This window comes from Anser anser, assembly GCF_964211835.1.
Source record: "Anser anser genome assembly, chromosome: 3".
Taxonomy (NCBI): Eukaryota; Metazoa; Chordata; class Aves; order Anseriformes; family Anatidae; genus Anser; species Anser anser.
This window is the reverse complement of record NC_139722.1, coordinates 55,559,469-55,584,854: the sequence shown is the minus strand read 5'-3', so window position 1 is coordinate 55,584,854 and position 25,386 is coordinate 55,559,469. Positions and strand designations below refer to the sequence as shown.

The window sequence follows — 25,386 nt, the reverse complement described above, 5'->3', positions numbered from 1 at the left end:
GTAGATGCTTAGTGCAGAAAATAATTTGGCAGTAGGTATCACTCCATAATCAACTGGAACTGGAAGTCAAGCTATGAAAAAGTAACTCCAGTACACCAGCTAAAGAAGTACTAATCAGAAGATATGAGTATAATGTTTTCTGCCTCGTATCTCTAGAGAGGAATTAGGCCCTAAAGATAGCCAGGCTTGTTCTAGAGATAGTTATTTTTTCCTTTATATCATTATACCTGTAAAATTGCATAGCTTATAAAACAACAGTTACAGTTGCTGACACAGCTTTGCTCATGTACTCAAGTGTTGCTTATTTTTCATCTTCACATCTGATCTTTTGTTAACCTTATTAATCATCAGCTAACATTTGTTGAACAAAATCTCTCTTAATCAGATATAAAGGAAAGGTCTTGGTAATGTGTTGAGTGTTCCTGGAAAGTGGATGTTGCTGCCTAAAGTTATTATACAAACAGTTCTTGGATTGATGGAGGTTTTTCATCCCTCCCTTCAAAAGTAAACATGCAAAAGGTTCCGGTCATATTTCCATTTCTCTTTCTACCCAGTAGGAGTGTAAGAAAGCAGTATTTCTATGTGGGATGCTTGACTTAAGCCAAGTATTCAAGTTGGCTTGAGAGGAGATCACATAACACATGCCAGAGGGACGCCTCAAGTTAAACACATCATCTGGTTGGATACAGAGTCAGTTTCACACAGGCTGGGGTCTAAATTAGTACTGGGGTGTTGCTTTTATCAGCTCCCTTATACACTTTCTCTAAGGGAGAGGAGAATGCAAGTTACCTTTCAGGGCAAATTGCACAAATAATGTAACAGCTTGTCAGGAGAGGTTGAGAGCCCTGTGAAAGGTAAAGTGTCAGGCCTGGTTTGGACTAGCAGAAGTTCGTCTTACTGTTTTCCGTACCACAGCACCAGGATGGCTCCAGATCCCCTCCCCACTCCGCTATCCCCCCACTGCAGTTCAAACCCTCTTCTCCGCCTTTACAGATCTAGCACTAACTTGTTATACAAGAGCTCTTTGTTTTACTGCAACTTCCAACACCAACATGCAGAATCTTGCTTTTATTAAAAATGTGCTTTTATTTCTATATTCTGTACAAAACAAGCTTTTTGGCATGAAGAGCAAAATCTGTCTCTTCAAAGGAGAGCAGAGTATAATACAATCCATTCTCATAACAATAAGGGGAGGCAGAAGGTGGTGTTTAGATATGCTTATAACTTATTTGCTTTGTGTGCCACAAATTCCTGTGGTTGACGGGATGCCAGCAGTAGAAATAATACTTACTACCTATGAAATGAGGGGCTGCCTTTCATCTGGAGATCAGAAAAGTAGGGCTTTTGCACTCTAGGCAGTTTTCAAAAGGTTTTTATTTTGTGCATGAAGTGCAATCATATACCAGTTCTACCATGGTGATAAGAAACTTCTGACCAATATGGGATAGGACTGGGACTTAAGAAAGAATTTGTAGGAATACATGGAGAACTGCTTGAATGTGTTCCAGAAGAATATTTTTTTTTTCCATCAAAAATGTCTATCTGTCAAAACCTGTTCAATATGGGAAGTAACATTGATTTTACAGAATCACAGAATCGTCTAGGTTGGAAGAGACCTCCAAGATCATCTAGTCCAACCCCTGTCCTAACACTAACAAGTGCTACACTAAACCATATCACTAAGGGCTACATCTAAACGTCTTTTAAAGACCTCCAGGGATGGTGACTCAACCACCTCCCTGGGCAGTCCATTCCAATGCCTAACAACCCTTTCAGTAAAGAAGTTCTTCCTAAGATCCAACCTAAACCTCCCCTGGCGCAACTTTAGCCCATTCCCCCTCATCCTGTCACCAGGCACGTGGGAGAATAGACCAACCCCCACCTCTCTACAGCCTCCTTTAAGGTACCTATAGAGAGCGATGAGGTCTCCCCTGAGCCTCCTCTTCTCGAGGCTAAACAATCCCAGCTCCCTCAGCCGCTCCTCGTAAGACTTGTTCTCCAGACCCCTCACCAGCTTCGTTGCCCTTCTCTGGACTCTCTCGAGCACCTCCATGTCCTTCTTCCATTTTAAAAAGTTATTTCATAAGTAAAGATGAAAAACAGTTTTAATAAGGTTGAAATGCTGGTTTAGGACTTATTGGAATAGAGATTTTTTATTTTATTTTTTTTTTTTTTCAGATTTCAACCTGCTTATTCCACCACTAAAATATACAATTAAACATACAGAAACCACAGTCCATATTTTTCATTTGCAGAAAGTTTCCTGTTTATTTAAATTTATTTAAGCCACTGGCAGACTTTCCCCAAAATGTTAACTTGGACTTCTCCTAAATTCTCATAAAAAGTAAGGTCCAGTCTATAAATGTCTGACACTAGTTTAATGATCTCAAAGTAAAGGCCCCTTCTGGTGTGTGTGGTATTTTGACCATGCACAATCATAAAATGGGATAGTCCATCTATTGTCTCCTGATAAACCCAAGTGATATCAACTAGGAATGTATTTCTGTATCAAATGTAAGGAAAGCTATGTAAGAGAATACGATGAGAACTGGTAGATGATGATAGGAAGCTGGTTTGAGTAGAACTTCTAAATCCAGGTATATCTGTTTAAAATTATTTTCAAAGATTCATGTTTCAGAAAAGTCAAAAAGCTCTGGAAATAGGACTACCATGATGAACATAGCTATCTCAACAATAGGTTTTGCATAGCCCTTATTAGGCACGTAAAGTGTGTCAGTTGTGGATAAAAAAATTATTTATTTATTTATTATTTTTAAAAGGGAAGACTGAAGTGAGGGGTATTAACTTGGAAATCTCCAGCATCTTAGAAAATAGCTTGAACCCTCTATTTCAAGGAGTTATCACAGTTTCCTATCAGACTAAGCCAGCACATGGCTGAACTCTGAATAATTGTAAGGGGAAATTATTTGCTGAACAGAAATAATTGCAGAGTGGAAACAAGCAGGTGCACAGACATTACTTTGTCATTCTCTGATCCACTGAACACAAGGTGATGGTAGGATAAAGCAGGAGGCTTCTTTGTGCAGATATCTTGATCAGGCCACAGTCTCTTATATTCTGGTCTATAAATGAAGGAGAGAGGAAAAGGAGGACACATTCTTAGACTGCTTTTGTACTCAGTAAAGAGTAAAAAAGGTCCCTCTTAAAGGAAATCAAGTAGAAGCCCTGGATTTCACTCCAGAGGAGTCTGTCTTTTTCCACCGAGACACATTACCTGGACTATACTCCTTGTGCAAAAACTGAACTTTGGGACTGGTTGCTGACTAATCAGTAAAGTAAACTCTTTTAGTACTAGTCAGCTACTCTCTAATACATTGCTATATTTTTAAACTATTAATCTGAAGATATTCCTTCTTTTTCTACATTTAAAATTTGTCAGCATTTTAACAGAAAATATTCTGGATACTCTAACAGGCACATCATACATTTTTTTCCTACATTTTTCCCCAAGTACCCAGGCCATTCAGTTTAAATTTAGTGCTCTAAATTATAGCAGTAGCATGTATCTATGGCATGGGATCTGTTGAAGGCTTTGATAATGTGGTTCTTAAGCCCACCCTTTTGAAATCATCTTTGGTAGTGATCAAAGGCATTTTGACATAATATTAACTCAAATGCCTTGTATCTTTGTCTTCAGTAAACATAAAACCATCCAAAAGTTAGTGTTATCAGTATATACAGCACCAGTGAATTTTCTTACTCCCTGACTAAATGCCAAGGAAGGAATCACAACTCAATGGAGTTTGCAGAATTCAGAATGGTTTTATTTGACACAAGAGAAAAAGTGGGCTCATAGAGGATAGAGTGGTTCCTTGCTCCTCTACCTTGAAAATTCATGCAGCATGTCTCCTTGTTTTCTTTAGCTCAAGACTACAGTTTCACAGCTCATCTTCTATAAACCAGATTCATGATGTTATTTGGAGAAGGAAGTTGTTTTTCTCATATACTGTCTCACACAGTGTGCTAACCTCTGACTATGGCAATCAGGATCTTTCTTTTTAATTTCCAGTGGGAACTGCAAGACAAATGAAATATTGTTGACATCAACAAGAAAAGGTGTATGGTATTTCAATGTACTGTTTTCTGAACAATTATGGGAAAATACTTGGTGGAAAATGTTTCTGCCCTCCTGAGAGTTCAAAGATGGGACTTGAAGTTCCTGAAATCTGTATTGAGAAATTATATTAATTACCATTTTAGGTTTGGTACAATTGACTTAGAACAGTTTTCATTCAGTTTGTGTATTGTCTACTATTTACGGTAAGAAGTTGAACAGAAACTACTACTAAGAATACAGGATGTTGGCCAGAGGTATAACTTCTTGTGAAAAAGTTTGATTATGGGTGGAAATGGGTTTTGGATGGATAAAACACTACATATATTCATTTTTATCTAACATTTTTATCAAGTGTTCTTGGAAACAGCATTTCTTTTTTTTTCCGGTGTTTCACCAGTTTATGTCACTGTGAAGTCCTTGCCAGATGACACCTTCATCTTTGCAGGAAATGCATCATGCAGATGACTAATAGGTTCCAGAACCACTTACAACTGAGTATCAGGCACACTGCAAGACATGTAGCTGTGCAATCACTCATGAGAGTAAAAAAAAAAAAATAAAAAAAAAATAGAATTCTAAAGATGGGAAAAGCATCCTTATATTTTTACTATTTCAGTTGTTTTAAATCTGTAATTTCTACATGTAGGTTGGTACATTTTAATATATTCTATTATAAAATACTTCACTGTAAATCATAGATCAGCAAGACTAAGATAGCTCTGCAAAGTCTTTTATTTAAATAAAATAAAAAAATTATGCTAAATGCAACTATAATGAAGAACAGCAATCAACAAGCAATATGAGTTAATTTGGTAATATGCAAAGGTTTGCATGGAGACTACTGCAGTCAATAAGCAATTGGACAAGACAAAAAGAGTCACTGCAATCTATTTCTTTAATTGACTATCTATATGGAAAACTCTATTTTAAATTTTGCTTTATAACTAAAGCTTTTCATATGGATAAACTTTTTCTTATCCAGGAAGGCTGTTCTTACACATGGAGCATTAATGTTCTTATACGAAGGGTGGATGTTTTATGCTTTTGTATTCATAAGATAGTGAGTATTGTTTAAAACCATCCAAGCTGGAGTTTATCTGAAACACCTTCTTGGAAGGAACGATGATGTTTCCATACCATTCCCCCCCAGAATTCAAACTTGTTCAGAGACAGGTTTTGCATCATTAAGTGGTGATTCCTCATGTGTTGAGTTCATGATTGATTGCCAGGCACATACATGTGAGATTTGCTCAATTAGGAGACATATCATTTGATCCTGGCTTCTTCAGATTTATGTTTTTAAGGCTATGAAAGACTCATTTACTTTCGCCTTGGCTCTTAAAGAAGTTGCATTTCTTTGGCTCAGGTTATCTTTGGAAGGAAACCATTGTCATAGCTGTTAATCACCAGTCTGCCAGATATTAAGGCTGTAATACATTGACATATTTTTAAAGTATTAATCTGAAGATATTCCATCCTTTTCTACATTTAAAATTTGTCAGCAGTTTAACAGAAAATATTCTGGATACTCTGACAGGCACATCATACATTTTTTCCTACATTTTTCCCCAAGTACCCAGGCCATCCAGTTTAAATTTCCCAAGCTCTTCCTTTTCCATTTGTGATTCTCCAATAGAACTCCAATTCAACATTCAGATTATGCTTTCTGTGGTTCAAAAAAGTCTAGTGATGAAACAGTCTGATTTCAGATTAATAACTGTTCTCTCCCAGGAACCTTTGTATTGCTCTCTAGAGTTATCATTTCATTTATACCTAGCTCACCGCAGGTGAAAACAAAGAAAAATAAATAATGCAACGGTTGGAATATGTGCATACAGTGTTGAGATGCGTGTAAAAGAACAAAAGTTAAGGGAAGAAATTGCATTTTATAGTTTTTTTTTTTTCTATCTTCTAGTATTCTCTGTTCAACATCTGTGTAATTTTCTCTCTGTAAATTCTTTTTGTTCTTCTGTATTGGTATTCGAAAATATGTCGCTTGGCCCTCCAAAAGCTGGCAAATTGGCTTCAGAAAAGCATGTGAAAGTTCAAAGCTATGCTCTATATATTCTCATCTCTCTGATCTGATATTTCTGGAAGTACAAGCTTTCCCAGAGACCTTACTTTCCTTCCTGGGAGCTGCCTGGAAAATATGGTGAGAATCCTCTTTTGCACTTTATTTCTAAGCTTTCACTTCTAGTTCTGTCTTGACTTAGTAAGTGAAAATATGTATGGAAAAAAATGTATCTGTGAGCATTTGTGAATGTTTTTTAGAGATTGGAAAATATTTTCTTTTCAATTTGTTTTATTTAATTTTTCTCCTGTGAAGAAAGGCTGAGAGAGCTGGGGCTGTTCAATCTGAAGAAAAGGCTCCCGGGTGATCTTATTACAATTTTCAATATTTAAAGGGGGCTTATAAAAAAGCTGGAGCAAAAACTTTTTGCTCAGTCAGATAATGACAGGACAAGAGGGAATGGTTTTAAACTAAAAGAGGGTAGGCTTAGATTAGAGGTTAGGAAGAAAGTCTTTGCTCAGAGGGTGGTGAGGCACTGGAACAGGTTGCCCAGAGAACTAGTGGATGCCCCATCCCTGGAGGTGTTCAAGACCACATTGGATGAGGTCCTGGGCAACCAGATGTAGTGCTTCTCCGCCCGTGGCAGAGTGGTTGGAACTAGATGATCTTTAAGGTCCCTTCCAACCTGAGCCATTCTATGATTCTATGGTCCTATGATTTTTCACTTGCACTTAATCCATGCTTACAATCATTCCTATTTTCCAAACTATTTTGTTAGATATCTGAACAACTCTCCTCCTTTTCTCCTGCAACATCTAAATTCCCAGCAGTTTCCCAGTCCTTTTTTCTGCCTCTGTTTTTTACCTTCCATCTCTCTCCTTGTTCATAAAATTCCTTCTTCTCTTCTTTCCTTGTCTTGCCTCAGTGCTAGATCCCTTTCTGATAGAGTTTCAATTAGTGTTTTTTGGCACCTCTTTATCCCCTTCTTTTATGTTTTGCTTGTATGCATGCCGGACCATCCACAGATTTACCCATACAGAAAGTTTAAAAAGTTTGTTCCCATTTCTCCTTGTTCAGATAACAGTCACAAGGCAGGATACACATGCCTTATCATGTAGTGGAGCAGCCTCTGCGCTGTACATCCTGCAGTTGCCCAGAGAACCAATAGATCAAGAGTGCTACTTGTAAACCAGAATGAAATACATATTTTTTTTACTTATCCCTCATCTTATGTAGCTTCTAATACAATTTTTGCTCCCAAGTTACATGGGTAAAACAATGACTGCTTTCATCAAAGACAGATCTGTACAACAAACACAACTTTTTCATACAGACCCTAGTAAGAAACCAGCCAGGTGTTCTATATCACAAAATCACAGATCTGTAACCTCTGTGTCGTAGCTCTAGGCATTAAAAAGTAGCACAAGGAAATCCAGGCAAAGAGAGAGAGAGGCTAAGGTGAAAATGGAGAAAAGCACAAGTCAAGTAAAGAAACAATGAGATTAATGAAGGAATACTGCTTTTGCAATTAAGGTGCCTTTGTGGGACTCAAGCTTTGGAATAAAATTACCAGATAATCTATAGACTATGTAAATAGGATGAGGCTATTCGCTCATTAGCCATGGAGATTTGACACTGCAGAGACTATGTGCTTCTTTTATACATCAACTGATGCAGAAAGCACTCCAGGCCCTGTGGCAGAGAGATTCTCTACTTTTCTGTACAGCCCTTTCTCCTCTTCCCTCTCTACTTCTTCCTTGACACTGTAGTCAATTCTGGCCTCAATCACCAGCCTATGTGAAAGAATAGAATAATGTTTTCTTGCTATATTGTAAACCCTTTGGGGCAGAGATCTGGAAATGTCTGATGGCTAATTTGCTAACCTGTTGTTTGCTACTTATTTCTCTTCTTATATATAGTATAGAAATTCTATAGAACATTAATATGTAGAGTAGATATAATAACATATAGTAATAGTATATATAATGTAGCCATTGGTACGCCATAGACTGGAGAAAAAAAAAGTGTTGTATAGTATGTAGCATATTAGAGTAACATATAGCATCTTGTTGGTTAGTGATGATATGTTGATATATGTTGCATGGTAATAATCAGAGGAATGCTACACTGATGAGTTTGTTTTCCCCAGCTCTTCGGAAGATATGGAATTCCAGACACTTGCAGAAATAACATCCTCCTCTGAAAATTTTCCCTTCAATTCTTTATCGCTACTTACCATTCTTTAACACTTGAACCCAGCATCAGCTAAAGCCCATGTTCCTATTTTTTAACTCCATTTCCTCTTACTTTCATTAATTCCGAACAATTATGATGTTTGTTTAATCACATAGCACTGCAAATTATGCTAATCAATTGAGTTTGCACCCAGCTGGGATTCCTCATGCTGTGTGGATATCTGTGGTTGTTGAAATGAAGAGAGACAGGTATGATGAATTTAATTAAATAATTTATCATCCCAAAAGCATGCCCAGACCCAAACTTCTGCAGACTCCTTTCAAACCTGAAAAGCTTGGATCTGAGAGCTCATCTGAAACCCTTCCCCTAGAGAGGCTGCTGAACTATTGAAAAGGTCTCTAGAGGGGCTGAGTTCTTTAGAAATAGTTGATGGTTTACATTTCTATTTCCCTTTAGGTGCTCTGAAAACTGAGTTGTTCTGGTAGTTGGTGGACAGTTATATAACCACACACAGTTCACTTCTGCTGAAAAAAAAAAAAAAAAAAAGAGTTACAGCAGTGGGAAAGGTAAGATCCGCAGAAAAACAAATAGGAGAAAGATGTTTCTGTATCATGCTACCCTGTCCTTCAGCCCTCTACTTCTACTGTCCATGAACTCTCTGCATGAGGATCTACCTGTTAGTTTTCTACCATCCCTAGACATTGTTGTTAATCCTTCTGGAGACTCTTTGAAGCATACAGTAGGCTACAATCCAAAATATAGCAATATAAAAAACACATTTCCAAACAGTCTTTAGTGATTACCAAAATATTATTGGTTCCTTATGTAAGTAAAAAAATTCTGATCTTTGTATGTTAAAGTAGTTTCTGTGGATTGACAGAAAGAATTGTGAGTTCAACACTGCCTCTTAGCTGGGGTCTGATAAAAACACACAAAATTTATGCTTAAGTGATATATGGAGCAATTCACACTGGAATCTCACTCTGGAAAGGTATTTCATTTAACATTTTTCATATTGTGATTCACCTGACAATTGCATTTACTCCCAGATCCTTCCATACCATTACAGTAGGTGAAGCAACAACATTGCATATGCAATTTCCAATGCAAACCTGAAACATTTTCAAAATCTGAAGAGAGGGAGGGCACTTTTTAAAATATACTATGCATAGATATAATTATTTTGAGATACAGGCTATTCCAAAAGAGCAAAAATGAAGCAACTGTTTTCAGGCACTTATTTTTCTTATGAACATTTTTCTGTTTGTCAGAAAAACATACCAGTAATTTCCAGACATGCTCACATATTTGTAATATTGGCAAAAGTACAGTATTGCCAAGGGGGCACATTTGGAGGTAAATTGATTTCACTCTTCTAATGGAAAGAATGCATGGCATTCCAGAGCCTTTTGAAAAAACACGAAAGTGAAGCAGCATCCTTTTACATATGCATTGGAATCATTCCTAAGTGCATAAAGATGCTTAGGTGATTTTTAGTCAGACCAAAAAGTTATATCCAGATGCGAATAAATGGTTAGGTGGACTGCTTTTCTATTTGAAAAATGATCTATGTACCACAAAATAATAAATAACACATAGCAGACTAGTCTCCTGGTGTCATCTTTGTGATGAATGAACATTATGGGGGATGAGGAAACTTGCCTTCTTCCTATTTTTCCTTCCATACTTTTAGATTTATATTGAGATGAAAAATGAGGATGGTGCATTTGCTGTTAAGTTAGTTTTTGAGAGATGCAGCCTATTTGCTAGCACTGCTCACAGAAATCTGCAGCTTATGGAAGAGGCTTGTGACGACATCTGGCCAGTAACTGATGGAGATAGAAGGAAGGATGGGGCTGTCTTACCTGCCTACCTTCCTGTTGTACACCTGCTCTGCAGACAGCCAAGAGAATATCAGTATAAAGGGGTGTGCTTAAATGTGCAGAGGCCTGGGTGTTCCAGAGAGTACTACCCAGACTGCCCATGCAGGACAACTGTCTGCATGTTTGCTTGGAAATTTGACTTTGAGGGCATCTATAAAGCCAAGAGTAGTCAGCCTGGGCATGTGAGAAGCTTCACAGCAGCTAAGAAAGCTTCATTTTCTCTCCAGCTTCTTTAAAATCTTTACAAATACCTTCCAAAAACATCTTCATTTAAAAGACAAAGAGGTAGGTCAACCAAAGCAAATGGAAATCCTTAAAAGCAAGACAATGCTGTCTTACTTTATTCAAATGTCTGTGCAGGAAATCTCCACTGAAGTGGCTGACATATTGTTACAATTTATTTTTTTTCCCCATTGCCCATCTCATTTCATGTTCTTAAGAAGTCCCTTTTACCAGCATGTGCAAAGGAAAAATTCTACAGCACTGCTACAGTCATCCAATTAATCTCTGACTCCTTAACTTCAAACTCAGCAATGATAATGGTTCTTCTGACCCAGACAAGTGTGGATGGGGATGTGTGTTTTTCACTTTCCTTGTCATTAACATATCAAAAAAGGGGGCCAATATTATCCTAAGAATATACTTTTCTCTATGTGCATCTCAACTGATGTAAGACAGTTTTTTACATACCTTTAAACAGAATAGTGATGTTTCTAAGGTGGAATCAAACCAGAGGAAACCAGAATCAAACCAGAGGAAAAGACCATGGCTTTTTTCTTCTCTCTACTATCTTGATAGTCAAGACATGATACACCTGATTTTGTTTTAAAAAGAAAACTATGCATCTGGATATAAGACATCATGTTTGTGAGACCAAATTGAGTCAGAAGAAAAAAAGAAGAAAAAAAAAGGGACTGAATGAATGAGGAAAACTGATGTAGGACTTATTCCATTTCAGTTCCTACAGGTAAAAAAAACCTTGTAGCTAAAAACATCCTTCATCATCTGAATCTGAGAAATATTTGTGACTTGTGTTGATGTAACCAGGGCACCCTTAGAAAAGGACATCAGCAAAGTGTTACAAGTGCATTTACAAGCTCTAACCTCTAACTGAATACTACAGAGAGAACTTCACAGGCCTTTGGCTTCCAGATAATGCAGATGATTTTGTTTCCTTCCTGGCAGTCTCAGAAAAGACAGGAGAGGAAGTGCTACAATGTTGTCTGAGCTGAATATGTCCACCTGCACAGGAGTCTCTGGTGAGAAAATATCATGAAATAGCCAAAGCGAGGATTTCCTTTTTCTTCCCCCTCCCCTCCCCCCCCAAAACATGATATTATGGTAGAATTTGAATACTGCTTTGTTTGTTTGTTTGTCTGTTTAACGGGTGTCCTTAAAAATTACAAATTACAGATCTGAAAGAAAACATACGCAACTCCCTGCAGCAGGTATATTTAGTACACCTCCCACACTTAATCTCTAGAAGAAGATTCCAGATCTTCCAAATATTTTGGGGAATAATCTCAAGCAACTCCAAGAATAGCAAGCCAATGACAGGATAGAAAACAGATGCCTGGACTCTGAAGGCACTTTCAGAATGATAACTGGTCCTGTCAGCTATCTCAACATTTACCAAAGTGGGAAGGAGATCATTTTGTCTGTCATTGAAAATAAGAATCGTTTGATGAACAAAAGGTATTTTAAATCAGCACTTCAACACAGTTCCCTTATTTCCAGCACTAAAATAATTGGTGTGATACATTTATCACACACACAAGACCTGAGAAAGACTCCCCTAACTTAATTTTCCCTGTAGCTTTGGTGTATACCAGTTACATAGCATTCTTTCTCTTAACAGGTCTAGCTGAAGAAGACCTGTGGGCCAGACTAGTAATCAAAACCTTTTGGTGGATTGCCCAGTTCACCTCACTCAGCCAAGATGTACTCCTTTACATCCAAGGCATCAGGCCAAGGTCATTTTCTGGTGTTTTTAGTGGCTGATATCAACAGCATTACTGAGACACCTTGTGGGAGAGATTGGGGTCCCTGGAGTTCACCAAAAATTTCAGTAGGCAAAAGCCCAAAGAAGGTGTTTTCCCCATTTGGGGAAAAGAAGTGAAGAATCTCATAGAACCACTTTCTTTTGCTTCTGACCCAAATCGGAAAGTGCTCCTGCAGCCTGAAGTGCCCTGTAAATGACCTGAAGCAAGTCATTTAATCCATCTGTGCTTTGCTTCCACATCTGTAAAATGGAGATAATCCTTCTCTGCTTCTCCAGGCAGTTTGGAAGATAAATTCATTAATTCTTGGGAGTTGCTCAGTGCTTTGACAAATTGGGCTCTATGTATGCAAACACATACCAAAAAAAAAAAAAATCCTACTCCTGAAGCAACCCCTCTTCTCTCTGACAGCAGAAAGTTATAGGTTTGAACATACTAATCCGCTGGGCCTTAAGACTCTAATCCTCCAAAGTCACCCTCGTGATTATTTTGCCTGGTTGAGCATCAGAACTGAACAAACAAATGCTGAAAGGTCAGCCTTGCAAAAGATTTCATTTCGGACATTTTGGTTTTGTTGAGGTTCCTTACCTCAAGCTCTCTGAAGAAAAAGAAAACAAGCTGACTGAATATTGAGACAGCTGCCAGACTTGGGTTTTGCCACAAAGACCATGGAATAGCAGCCTTGGAACACAAAACCCAAATGTCTCACTGTGGCTGGGGAGGCAGGATAATGACCAAGAACAAAGAGAAGGAAGGAAGAACATTTAAGGACAGAGAAAACTGTGATAAAGTTTGGCCCAGTGGGCCTTGATCAGGTCCACTAAAGTTTTGTGCATCTTCACAGGCAGCAAGCTCTAGGGCAAAGGCTGGCACATGGGTAGCATTAAAGTGTTGCCACTGTGGACATACAATACTACTGTGCAACACAGTAGTCACCAGAACTCTTCACTTGCTTTAAACTTGGAAGTATCACTTCTATGATCAATACTAACTTAGAATTTGTGGATAGATCTAAGATTTACAAGTTTGGTGTGATTCTAATCAGCAGCATACTGTTCAAGCACTATTTAGGAGAACGTTGATATGGAAAACGGGGTTGGAAATTTTGTAAAAACATTTTCAGTCTGGTATGGAAACAACTTCCAAGAAGCTATTTTTGAGCAATTTCCACTTCTTGTCTTGTCCTCAAACAGGAAGCAGTAAGAATCATAACAATAACTATGTTTATGTTCCAAAACCTTGCAAACAAGTTAAAGTCACCGGTATAAGTACTGGGAAGTTTTTATTAAATTCAGATAAATTTTACCCTACTCATTTTATGCTTTCCTGACCAAGAATGCCTGCAAATGCAAAGGTATTTTAATCAGAAATGCTTTTTGCCTACGTCCCTGTCTGTTGCAATCCTTTGACAACAAAGAACTTCTACAAGTTTTTCTCAGTTGGAGAACTAGGCTGAGAGGTCCTTGTCTAATGGTTTCTTCAACATATAACTACATGAATCATTGTTTTCCATTATCCTGAAGCTGCAAATAAATGCTTAGCAAATTAATCTCCTCATTTTTAAGTGCTCAGGAGTCTACTTCAGAATTTGATGGATGTTTATTCAGATTAATAGAAAGGTCTCTTTATAGTGCTTCAAACATACAGTTAGGTCAAGTGAGTGCCAGTAACACTGTGGGTGTAACGTGTTTGTCCTAGCTGTCCTCGGCTGCTAATAAAGGAATTGACAACTAGTGAGCAGAATAGTTGTTACAGGGGAAAAAAAATAAAATTTAAAAAATTATCTTACACCTGAAATTACTGCTAGCAGGGAGAAAAATAAAAAGTAAGAAAAGGCACTTTTCCCTGTTTCATATCTATATATCTCCATTCACTCAGCACGTTCTACTTGTTTTACTGGAGAAATCATTTCGTCAGCTAATTGTGCTTGTAACAATCCTCTTCCCTACAGAGAGGATTTCTGTCAGTGACCTTCATGTTGAGCTATTTTTGTTGGTGGGGTTAATTTAGAATGTAAACCAGAAAGGAACTTGTTACCATGAGGAAGGAAAAACACCACATAACCTTTGTGGAAGTTTTGTCTGTGGTCCATATCTCAAAGTCATAAAAACACTTTGAGTTATCTGACTGGTACCTGTGAGAATTGAACTAGGATCTTAAAACAACTTTTAAGATTTAGAGCAAACCACCCACTCTCTGTTTTTTGTCCTTTCTTTTTCTTCTCTTGCAAGTTAATTCAGTATTTATATTTCCTCTGAGTTCCTCTAAATTTCTTCTCCTTACTCCCCTCTTACTTAGTTGGAGCAGATTTGTGTTTTATTCAGGAGATAGTATTTTATTTAGGTGATGGACTTCATCAGAAAAGAAAAAAAAAATCTAATGATCTTTTTAAAACTTTAAGGAATTATTAAGAAACACTGTACAAAATATGATTGTATGATAACTCAATGAGTTAAGATGTTCAATGCCTGCATAGATTTACAAAAGGAGAAACTTAATAAAGATATCTTGTTGAAAAGGATCTCAGAAAAGTTGGCTGAGAAAGGAGCTGAGGAATTGAAGTAAATGCTTGTTTCCTTTCTCTGTTTATCCTGAGACACTGTGGGTAGAATACAGTGGTGAAACAATATATGCCTCACAGAGCCATTGCTTCAGTTAACTGAAGAACATGCAAGGATGGAAAGTAACGCATACTGTTTTCTGTTTGCTACCAGAAACATACACAGACACACACATATGTATATATATGTGTATATATACATACATGGAATTATTTGTGTTTTTTTTGATGTTAAAACAAGATGTTTTAATCCTCCAGGAAAGGACACTTCCTCCAGATGTGCGCCCTTTTCCAGACAGAAGTCTAGATGGTGGTGCAGAGCAGGAATAGGAGGAATGCTGTTCGGCACCTGCTTTCTGTTCAGCTGAATGACAGGATTTCTGAATGCCATGGCATCGTAGCACACTGCGGAAACAGTGAAAATCTTCAATGATTATATTTCTGCTGGAATTTGAGAACTTCTCACAGACACGTGACAAGACTCTGGGCAATCTGAGACTGAAATAAGCCTTTAATTAGAGTTTTTCAGAACCTTTGACCCAGTTTAAAATTAGTCCTGCTGAGATGAATGCATACCGAGGCTCAAATGGAAAACTGTCTCCTCACTATTTTAAAGTGATCTGATCTGTATGTTTCATAACATCTCTGTCACACTAAAAGCCCTCTCTTAAGGAAAACCAGCAACGAGGAATCTGCCACATCTCCAATAAACTGGCTTGAAACAAACGGTGCCTGGTTAACCTGACAAAAATGTTATGCTGTTACTGACTTTCGTTTTGCGTTTTCCCACTGTTTAATCTTCCTCATTGTTTTTCAGACAATCTGAGGAAGTCATCTTTTATTCTGGATAAATTAAAAGGAAAAAACAAACAAACAAAAAAACAATAAAACCAAACCAAAACAACAACAAAAACAACAAAAATCTTACATAATTCTATTTGTTTCTCAGTAATATAAGCATACCTATTTTGCTTGTTTGTTTGTTTTGTTTTTCATTTTGAGTTTCCTTTTTGAAGTAAGAGTAAGTAAATTTTACTGTTTTCATGTAACGGTGAAACAGATCACAATAGTGATCTCATTAATACCTTTTTAAGAGACAGTATTACTGGCTACTTTTTCAATGTATTCATTTGTTTATACATCCAAGACTGATGTTTAATCTCTAAGTGTTTCTGTCTCTGTATGAGTTCATGTCTAATATTACCTACCAAGGAACATGAAATCCATCTCAGCATCACTGCTTTCCAGGATGTAATCCCTCTTCTTATAAATATGGCTATACATGTTATTCCTGGATGAATGATCATGCATTTTGATGTGCTAAACTGCTTATTGTACAACTGCACCTAATTTATCAAGTTAGTTTGATTGCTAAGTACCACTGATATGATGAAATGTGAACTCTCCAAAGTCATTCAGAGTAGAATTCATCTTGTCAAACTTAGCCTATTTAAAAACTGGCCATCCAGGCTGCAGTAGCCATCTAGGCTAAAAGGATAGAGTATCTCTTGAGAGATAACAATAAATTTATATTTATAATGAACAGAATGAACCACAATCTGCAAATGCCTGGTTTTCCTCCATTGTACGTGAAGGCAGATGTGATTTGCTTGGACTTCACTCCTAACTTACAAAGGGATGAAACATCAGGTGATCCCCAGTTTAAAAGTTCTACCCTTGTCCATTACAATACTATCGACAGTTTGTCCTTCTGAACCATGTCAAGAACTTCTTCTGTCTCTCTCCTCCCCTGCAGGTAATAATACTGAAGGAGTAGTAATTTTAGATATTTTAACAAGATCAGTAATACTGTATTGCACTGCCAAGACCAATATTCATAGGGAGATATATTTTTTCTCTTCTGGTATCATGCTCACTGGGTTTCTCTTTGTGGTTTCTCAGAATATGTTTTTTTTTTTTCCTGTATTTTTATAAAATGTAAAGTGAAGTTTATGAAGAGAGTTTTGGAAACCTGAAATATCTCAGAAGTCCAGTAAGGGTACCAAGAGGTCAAGTGTGCATTATTCTGAGTGTAACCCTGAAGGCTCATGCACTCTGGAAAGAGTGGGCAGTTCTGAGCTTTGCAGTGGTTGACCTCGAGGTGGCTCACATGCAAGGTGCAGCTCAGAGTTTTCTCCACCTGGAATTCAGCTGACACTATGTTTCTCTCTCATAAATTTCAACAGATATTGGAAGATATCAATGATTTTTAATCAGTGGTAACCTGGGCCAAGTTTGAAGCCATGACCAAAAGTAGAGAGGCTTCCTTTCCCACAGAATATGTTTTTTTGTATCCTGAAGGTTTCAACCAAAAAAATCAGATTACACACAAAAAAACAAAATCTAGGCCAAAATCTTCCCACATACATCTATGCAAACCTCATGGATTTCCTGGCCAAAGCCTGATGTTGTGAGACCCAAACCCTAAGACTCTAGCAGCAAAGAAAATAGAAAGGTCGTGTATTTATCCACAGACCACTGATTTCCTAATTTTATGCTCATTATCCTAGATTATGAGACATCAGCAATGCTGTCCAATCTTCTTTGGTTGTGAATGTATTATCAACTTCATTGCACACATATACTTTAGATCTGTCATAGGGAAAAAACATCTTTTAAAATTGCCTAAATTACACGCTGAGAAAGTTTCTGTAGATTTAGAAATGAAGTGAGTCTTAATTTGATCAAGATTGGAGATTTTTTTTTCAAGGAAAAGCAATACTGTGATTAAAGCACTGGACTGGTATTCTCTCACAAAATTCCTACTTTCTTCTAATAGTGCTTTCTGGAGAAGCATTGAATTGCAGAGGTAAGCCTTTAATAAAGGAAGGTAGGGCACAGTAACAATACAGCAAAACCTAAAATGCAGACTCTCAGCTCCAGGAATAGTATCAATTATGCTGAAAAAGATCTCTGTTAGGTAGCTATGTGACAAATCTTCTTTATTGGAAGGAGTTAGTCTTCTTCACTGGAATACTTAGCAACCATGTCTGGGAGCTGGGACGTTTCAGAGAGCCAGTGGAAAGAAAGAACCAAGAGAGATGCAAATTTGAAATTCCCTCTCTTCATTGAGTTGGGTGCATGTTTCAGTGCTGTAGTTAAGCAGATTTATAAGGACTTGTCATCCACAGTCTGAAATGACTTTATCTGTCTCCACTACAGTTTTCTGTATGGATTTTTTGAGTATTGTACATCAGACTGCTGCTGAAAATATCAAATCTATTCTGCAGAGCAGAATCTCCCTTTCCTCTCTGAATGTTGTTGTCTAAGAAATACTGCTTTTCCAGTTTCACATGGGCCTGACTTCCTTGGAGATACAAGCAGTGATTTCACACAGAAAATCTCACAGCCTTTTACCACGGTCACTGCCTTGGTATCTCATACTGGTGACTCAAACCGCATAAGGATAAGAAGGATTCAGAGGCCAAGGGAGCAGCTACCATCCTGACCACTACCATCTCTGAGTGGAGGTAGCCATCTAGGTAGTCAGTTGCTGATCTTTTCAGTAGGCAGACATTAGGTAGAGATTTCTCTTCCATGAAGTTTTCGGTAAGGTTATCCTAAACCTCTTTGCTGGATCTGGGATCTCACAGTAAGGACACTTAGGCACACAAGTCACATGCTGAACCACAGAGTCCTAGTTCTCTGAAGTAGACGGTCTGTGGACACCTAGGTCTCTGGCTGCCCAAGGCAGTGGTGAACTGACCTTAGTAACTGAGCTGGTCCCTTCCAATCCTATGTTCTTAAAATAGCACATGAGCATAGGAACAGGATTTCCTTTCTTCTGTACCTTCTTTGTGGAACCCTCTTACTTTTTTTTTTTTTTTCCTCCTCATCACAGACACTCTTTGCATGTTTGCATCATTTCCCGGTGAGGCTTCAGTCATAGCTGGGGCCTGAGGCATTACCGTAATGTAAATTAAAAAATGATCCTGAAAGTTCCTGGAGATGTCTCCAACACCTAGGTGCACAACTAACGCACAATTCACTTCATAGCACATAGTCATATTCATACACATATCAACAAGTTCAGTTACTGCAGTGGGACCTGTATCATTGAACAGACCTCCAGACTTCACCCACACATTAGCCAGCCTCTAAGAAACATATTACACACCATTAAAGGCTTAGTGAAAATAACAAACTGTCATGCACCAGACCTTGTCTTGTGGACATCAGCAACTGAAGGCAGAAGTTCCCACCCAGCTTTAGGCAACCTTCTCCATGTGGGAGGATGCGATTGGCAAGACGGGGTCACCAGATCAGCACACACACAGCTACAGGAAAGGAATTCAGCAAGCGCCGCACTCCTGGCCCAGCCAAGCACGGAAAACACAATCCTTGAATCAAGACACCAGTCAACACTGCCTCCCTTTGATGTCATGCAAGATGGGAGGCATCAGCCACAGGTATGCAAACATGAAACCTGAATGCCATCAATCACAAGGGAGCAGCTGCCTCAGCAAACCAGACAGAGCATGGTTTTCCATTTGGCTAAAACAAATAAAATCCAGGAGAGAAAAGAAATAACTGCAAGCATAACTAAGTCACAGCTGAACTCTTCGCTGCCAAATACAGGACAGAAAACATAGGAAAATGACAGCTTTCAGATGCACATTTTATTAAGATTAGTTATTATAACAAAGGGGTGGGTTAGGAAAGGAAGGATATTCGCTTTTCTACTTAGAAAAGAATGTGGACTTCATGCTACACAAACAGTTACCTTTTTGTGAGTTTCTTTGAGACTTTATTCATCATAGCAAGCAACATACTTTCTGAAAAGCTCCACACATTTGCTCCACAGATGTAGCTTCCATTTCTTATTATCACTTCAGATCAGTTTGTCTGAATCCCTTTGTTATAAGCATTAAGACCTAGATCACGTCATTCCCCAGAGCTAGCTTTAAGGGAAATGTGGATCCCTCACATTTGATGACTGCCCTGGGACTTCCTGGATCTGCAGTTTAGATGTGGAGGGCTGCACGTGTGCTACAAGAGAGCTCAGGAGTGGATGGAAACCTGCTTGATATTTTCCAGTCCTTCTGTCTCAGCTGGCAGAGCCAGTACTCTGTACTATGCTACACTTTAAATAGAAATGCCACAAAGCCAACACTAGCTTAGCTGACGTCTTTTCTTTTCCCTAGTCAGGACCTGATCCAGGAAAACTCTTCAGTTCAGGCTTACCTTTAATAGCTAAATGGTTCATGGAACTTCTTACAGCTCAGCATATGCTTCAAAACATCTGTGAGAGGCAATTCCACTAGGCACATGTTTATACAGTTGTGTTTTTCTGACAATGTTCATGGACCGTGGTATAGTTCAGAAGGACAGTGACTTCGATGAGTTGGCAGGTCAGGCCCTGACAGTGAGCCTGTTTGGCTCCTTATTTCAGTGGATGGACTAAGACAAGTCAGAGTGAATAATTAAAATGCCCTGTCCTCTATTTATTTAGTTTCTTCTCAGAAGTGTAATGTTGTAATTAAAATTTTACTTTAATTCTGAATTATTATGAGTGGAAAATGCAGTCAGTAAAACAGTAACTGGGATAATAAATATAATTTAGATGATACACGATATATACTTGTAGCACTAAATATCAATACTATGTTTTCTCAGAAAAAGACCTTTCACAGACAGAAAAATATCTATTTTCTCCATACCAATTTTTATAATCTGCCTTCATGAGAAACCTAAAAATCCCAAGATACACATCAGTGTGGTCAGCTGAGGTTTGGACCCCTCCTCCCGTGTTCACTGGTGTCCTGGGATTCCTTCCCTGCTCCGCAAGACCTACCTTTGATCTAGGACTGCAGAGAGAAGTCAGCCAGAGACTGAAGCACTCCAATCAAAGACTTCCACAGTGCTCAGATCACTTTTTCAGCTGTTTCAAATCACAGCAGCCTGTCTACCCAATGACACAGACCACAGAGAGCACACAAGTCTGCGTTCTTTCTCTTCGCTGGTGCCCCATTGACAAGTGGGTCGAATGCAAGGCTTCGCGCTTCCTTTCAAAAGCCCTAAGCAGGACTGGCTTAAATTACTGAGTACACTTCATACTGCGTGACTCTCACATCACTTACGCTCGGCTGGAAGGACGGACTTGTCAACTTCAAGTAAATATTGTGGCACAGGAAACAAAAGCTTCCCAAAGGGCAGCCCATGACCCTGAAGCTCACTCCTCGAAAGGCAGAAGTGACGAGGAACAACCATACCAGGGCAAAAGACAGAGAGTTTTTCTTTCACTTGCTCTGTCCCACAGCTGCAGCAGGGGATCAAGGAGAGAAGCAGCTGCTCAAGCAACAAATAAACGATGTACTGCAGGATGGGGAGCTGTATACTAGAGTGAGCAGTTAATATAGTTTGTCCTTTGTTGATAGCGGCTAGTCACATGCATAAAACGAAAGGCAGGGTTTTGTTGGATCTTGGAAGTGTTCAGCATTTCATAAGACTGCAGAGTTTATGTATTTGCAGTTCATCTGAGGTCAGAAGCACATGCCTGCCTTCACTTTTTGCTTGCCCTGCTCACTTACTCCAGATAATGACTTTTCCTGCTCCTTTAATTCTCAGTAGTAGTATAAAGTAGATGAGATTCAGGTGTTATAATTTAATCATTTTAGCCTGTAAAACAAGTGAATCCCCTTTTAAAATGTACTTTTTAATACTATGAGTTTTTTTAAATATTTCTGATTTGTGTGTGTGTGTGTGTGTGTGTTTTGTTGTTTTTTTTCATTATACTCAGTCTGTTAAGCATGTACTGATGAATTACCCTAATGGAGCATTAATGTTATTTATGTTCTTGAAACTGGTTTGTAGTCCAAAATTCTTTATTTTAGAAAGAAAACAAATTATTATGTAGGATGTTGTAGGCAGTTGTTTTAATACCTCACATTTCATCTGCTGTTGTAAAGAATAAGGCTATTTACATTTTTTTCTGTGTTTAAGGAAAACAAATTTATCTTTCAAGCTGTGTGCTTTTAATGATAAAATTCTCTTTTGTGCACACGTAAAAAAAGACCTCAAAACAGAAGAGACTGTTCTGTCTGTAGGACAGCACAGTTCTACAGCTGGTTACACTTTAGGATGAAGTGGAACAAGTACTTTCACAGCTATGCAGACCATTTAACTGTAATCAGTAGAGAATAGAATGGGTTACTGTGAAAGCTGTCTGGAGAATGATGCCCTCTCCACACAATGCTTGCTAGTGTGAGGGGGACAGTTTTCCTCGGCTTTTGTGATAGACACCTGGGAAAAGCTCGTTGTTTGACTTTTTAATTAGGGATTGAAAAAAGTGCTGCTACTACCCATTCTCCAACATTAGTTCATGGTAAACTACATAGTAAATACTAAGTCAGAAAATTCTATTTGCAGGGTTTGTTTTTTTTAGTGAAAACAAAATATTTCAACACAGAAAAGCAAATGTATCCTTTTTTTTTTTTTTTTCTCCTCTTCAAATCATGTCTTCTGGGGCCCCTTTGTTAGTGACACAGTAAATATCATGTATGACACTAAACATCTTTGGAACTGTATTCAAAATACAAAATATAGCTGTGTTGTACCCAGGTATAAAGAAACTTCACTAAGTACTTAACCTTGTTTGCATACTTAAATACTAGACAAAGCTTGGTTGAGAGATCAGTGATACGTTGCAACCTAGGTAAGCGTCTGCTATCACTGGTGAGCCAAATTCTCTTTATATTTTACCTCTTTTTGGAACACTGGGCTTTTTTTGGTAGAAATATCTGGGACTCATTAATAAAGGTTATACAAGAACACATAAATCCAGCTTCCTTTAACCACACACAGAGGCAAATAGTTTTGTTAAATAGCAATTGTCATTTCAGAATGAATGATGATTTAAGATGCATTATGTCATTTTTTCTCATGTTGTGCCATTTGGTCTCTGATCAGTGAGGAGACCCAGCACTTTCTATGGAATCAATTAACCCTGAGGACTGGTCATAGTTCTAACCTCATGCTTTAATGGAAACCACTGGACTCCTTCTTTAGCCACCTCTAACGTAATATGCAACTTGAGCCATATATGTGAGCCAGCTGGCCAGGAGAGCAGGATTCCCTCCATTTCTCCATTTGCATTGCTGTGTGAGATACCTGGGAAGCTAGAGCATTGTTTGTGACAGTAATTAAAATACATAGGAGGTGGCCTGCCAGACAGTTAGGTGATCCTTGGCTTCATTACCTTTAACACAATCTAAGAACAGTATGTAAGGTGCTACAGTGAGAAGAAACAGTGCAGTTCTCCAGCCCAGGGTAAATTGGTAGCTGAAAATACTTGGTGACCATCAAAGCCACCCAGTGAAATTCTAACTAAGGGGTTTGGCTAAATGCACGGAAAGACATAAACATATGAAGAAATAATTTTGCCAATATATACCTGCATAACATTATTTCCATAGTGTCAGGTAAATGTTTTAACTGTTTTTTTGTGGGTTTCTTTTGTTCCGTTTGTTTGTTTTTGTTTTTGTTTTCTATAGTTCTCTTTGTTCCTCCCTTAAATGTGCAAATTTTTTCTAACGTGGTTATGTTTCCCATCTTGGCAAACAGCATGTAATGTGTAATTGTTATGTGTGTAATTTCTGTCTTTATTTGATTTTACGCAAAATAAGTGTTCCGGTAGAGCTTCTTAAGTTTTGGAAAGCATTACATTAAAAAAAAAAAAATCAACCAAAAAATTTCCATAATTTGTTGCAAAACACATTCAAGCAAATAATAATAATAAAAAGCTAAAAAATCACCATTGCCTCACCACACATCACCCCCTAAAACCAGGGGAAAAGTTAAGAGTTTTGCAATATTCTTGAGAGAGACAGTAAATGTGGTTGCCTTCAGACCAAAGAAAAAATACATTCCAAAGATGAGCATCCATACTAGCCAGTGACTTCCCAGCAGCCTGGTATTTCTAAGCTAAGCAGGTTCCAGCCTATGAGCCTCATCTAATTGCTGTGATGACAGATTCACACTGGGAAAAAAAAAGAGGTGGTCTCTCCAGTAGATGGTTCCATGCCACTCAGTCAAAGCCAAAAAACCTCCCCCACAAACCAGCAGACCAGTGACTTTTAATCTTATGGTTCAGGGGCACTGTAACTCTATAGCCCCGCTCACATCCAGAGGAAATGAGAGTCTGTTGTGGAGAGGAAAGCACAGTGCTGCCTACAGCTCACAGCGTGCTCAGCTGATGAGTCGGCAGCAGCAGGGGACTGTGGCAACCTCATTGCCAGCCCTCTGTCTGCATGCTCACAGGAAGATCTGCCCTCAGTATATCTGGGCGTCTACTTCTTGTACTTCACTCACTTTAGCCAAATTTTGAAGCCAAATTATTGTTTATTTGTTTTACTGTTAGGGAGCGGTCTTTCTTACCATTTATTTTGGAGATTTTAAAAATATACATCAGTTTAAATATCATATAAGAATGTTTATCTTCTAGATCTCCTACATGTCTTGTATCCTGGAGTTCATTCTCACAGCCACTGAATGAGGTTAAAGCTGACACAATGAGAGCAACGTTTCAGAGGATCAAAATTAGTTGTAATATCATAAACATAAATCAGGGTGAAACAGCAGGAAAAGGATGCCAACATACTCATGAGTAGGTTGAACCAGAGACAGGTCAGTGCAGGTGTGACTTAAATCCCTTCTGTCCTGAACGTGTCAGCTGTGTATCACGAAAATGAATTTGACTCTCAGTTCACAAGGAAAGGGAAGCTGAAAGTGAGGAATGTAACAAGTGACTGCTTAAAAATACCTACAAGCCTGGAGTCCAGAAGGCCTTTCTAGTAATGTTTGGCACTTATAGGTTTAAGCATAGTTGGAATTAAAAATATATATATAATATATATTTTTAATGAGAAATCATATTTCTATTTAATTTGGATCCCATTATAAATGTTAAATAAATCCTTTGTGTTTCAGTAACCTAAATAATCCTTTTTCCTCTTAACCTAGGCTTTTATTGTTGTTCCTGAAAGTATTTAAATTCAGAATATTTTATGGTTCCAAGATCACTGGTTTTATTGACATTTATTCCCTTTATATGAGAATATTATTTTATTTATAAGTGTTTTATTTGATCAAAGCCTTTTTTTTTTTTCCCTAGAAGAAAAAGCTAAATAGAGGCAAAAAGCAGAGAAGAGAATATGTCATAATCCCTCTTTGATGAGGTCTACTTCATGTTAACAATGGTGTCAACAACAGAATGCAATAAGCAGACTTCTAAAAGTCACAAGCCAATTCTTTATGGCCTTGTTCTTCTCCTCCAAGATACTGTATGAAATGTGGTCTATACTGGACACAGATAAAAGTCACAGTTCTTTTGATTCAAGTATGAAAAAGAAACTACTGAAGAGAGTGCTACCTGACAGCAGGGATGGGATCCAGCTCACTTAACTATAGAACACTATAGAAGTTTCAGACGAGGTGAACTCTGCTCTAGAATCCTTCCCTAAAAAAGGAACCTAAATGATCAGGTTAGACCACAAGCATCTGTTTGCTCAGGTTAAATTTTACCAAAGATATTTGCACTTAAAAGTCTAGTGACACAATGCAAATCTCTCATAGTTGACTTAAACTGGATGGTTAAGTTATAATACTTTTGGTAGAAAAGTTTTTGTTTGTTTGTTTTTAAACAATATAAATAATTACCA

General features: G+C 38.0%; 1 long non-coding RNA gene across 3 annotated transcripts; it reads right to left on the bottom strand.

Annotated features, from left to right (window-relative positions):
* Positions 1-1,066: 1,066 nt before the first annotated feature.
* On the bottom strand, positions 1,067-25,208 carry LOC310897240. 3 transcript variants are annotated; one of them, XR_014582152.1, is made up of 3 exons: positions 18,889-25,208; positions 3,846-4,036; positions 1,067-3,083 (listed from the first exon to the last, which is right to left on the bottom strand). It is a non-coding gene; the product is annotated as an uncharacterized lncRNA (long non-coding RNA). The 3 variants fall into 3 exon arrangements; XR_014582153.1 differs by having other exon boundaries at positions 19,452-25,208; XR_014582154.1 differs by having other exon boundaries at positions 20,523-25,207.
* Positions 25,209-25,386: the final 178 nt, after the last annotated feature.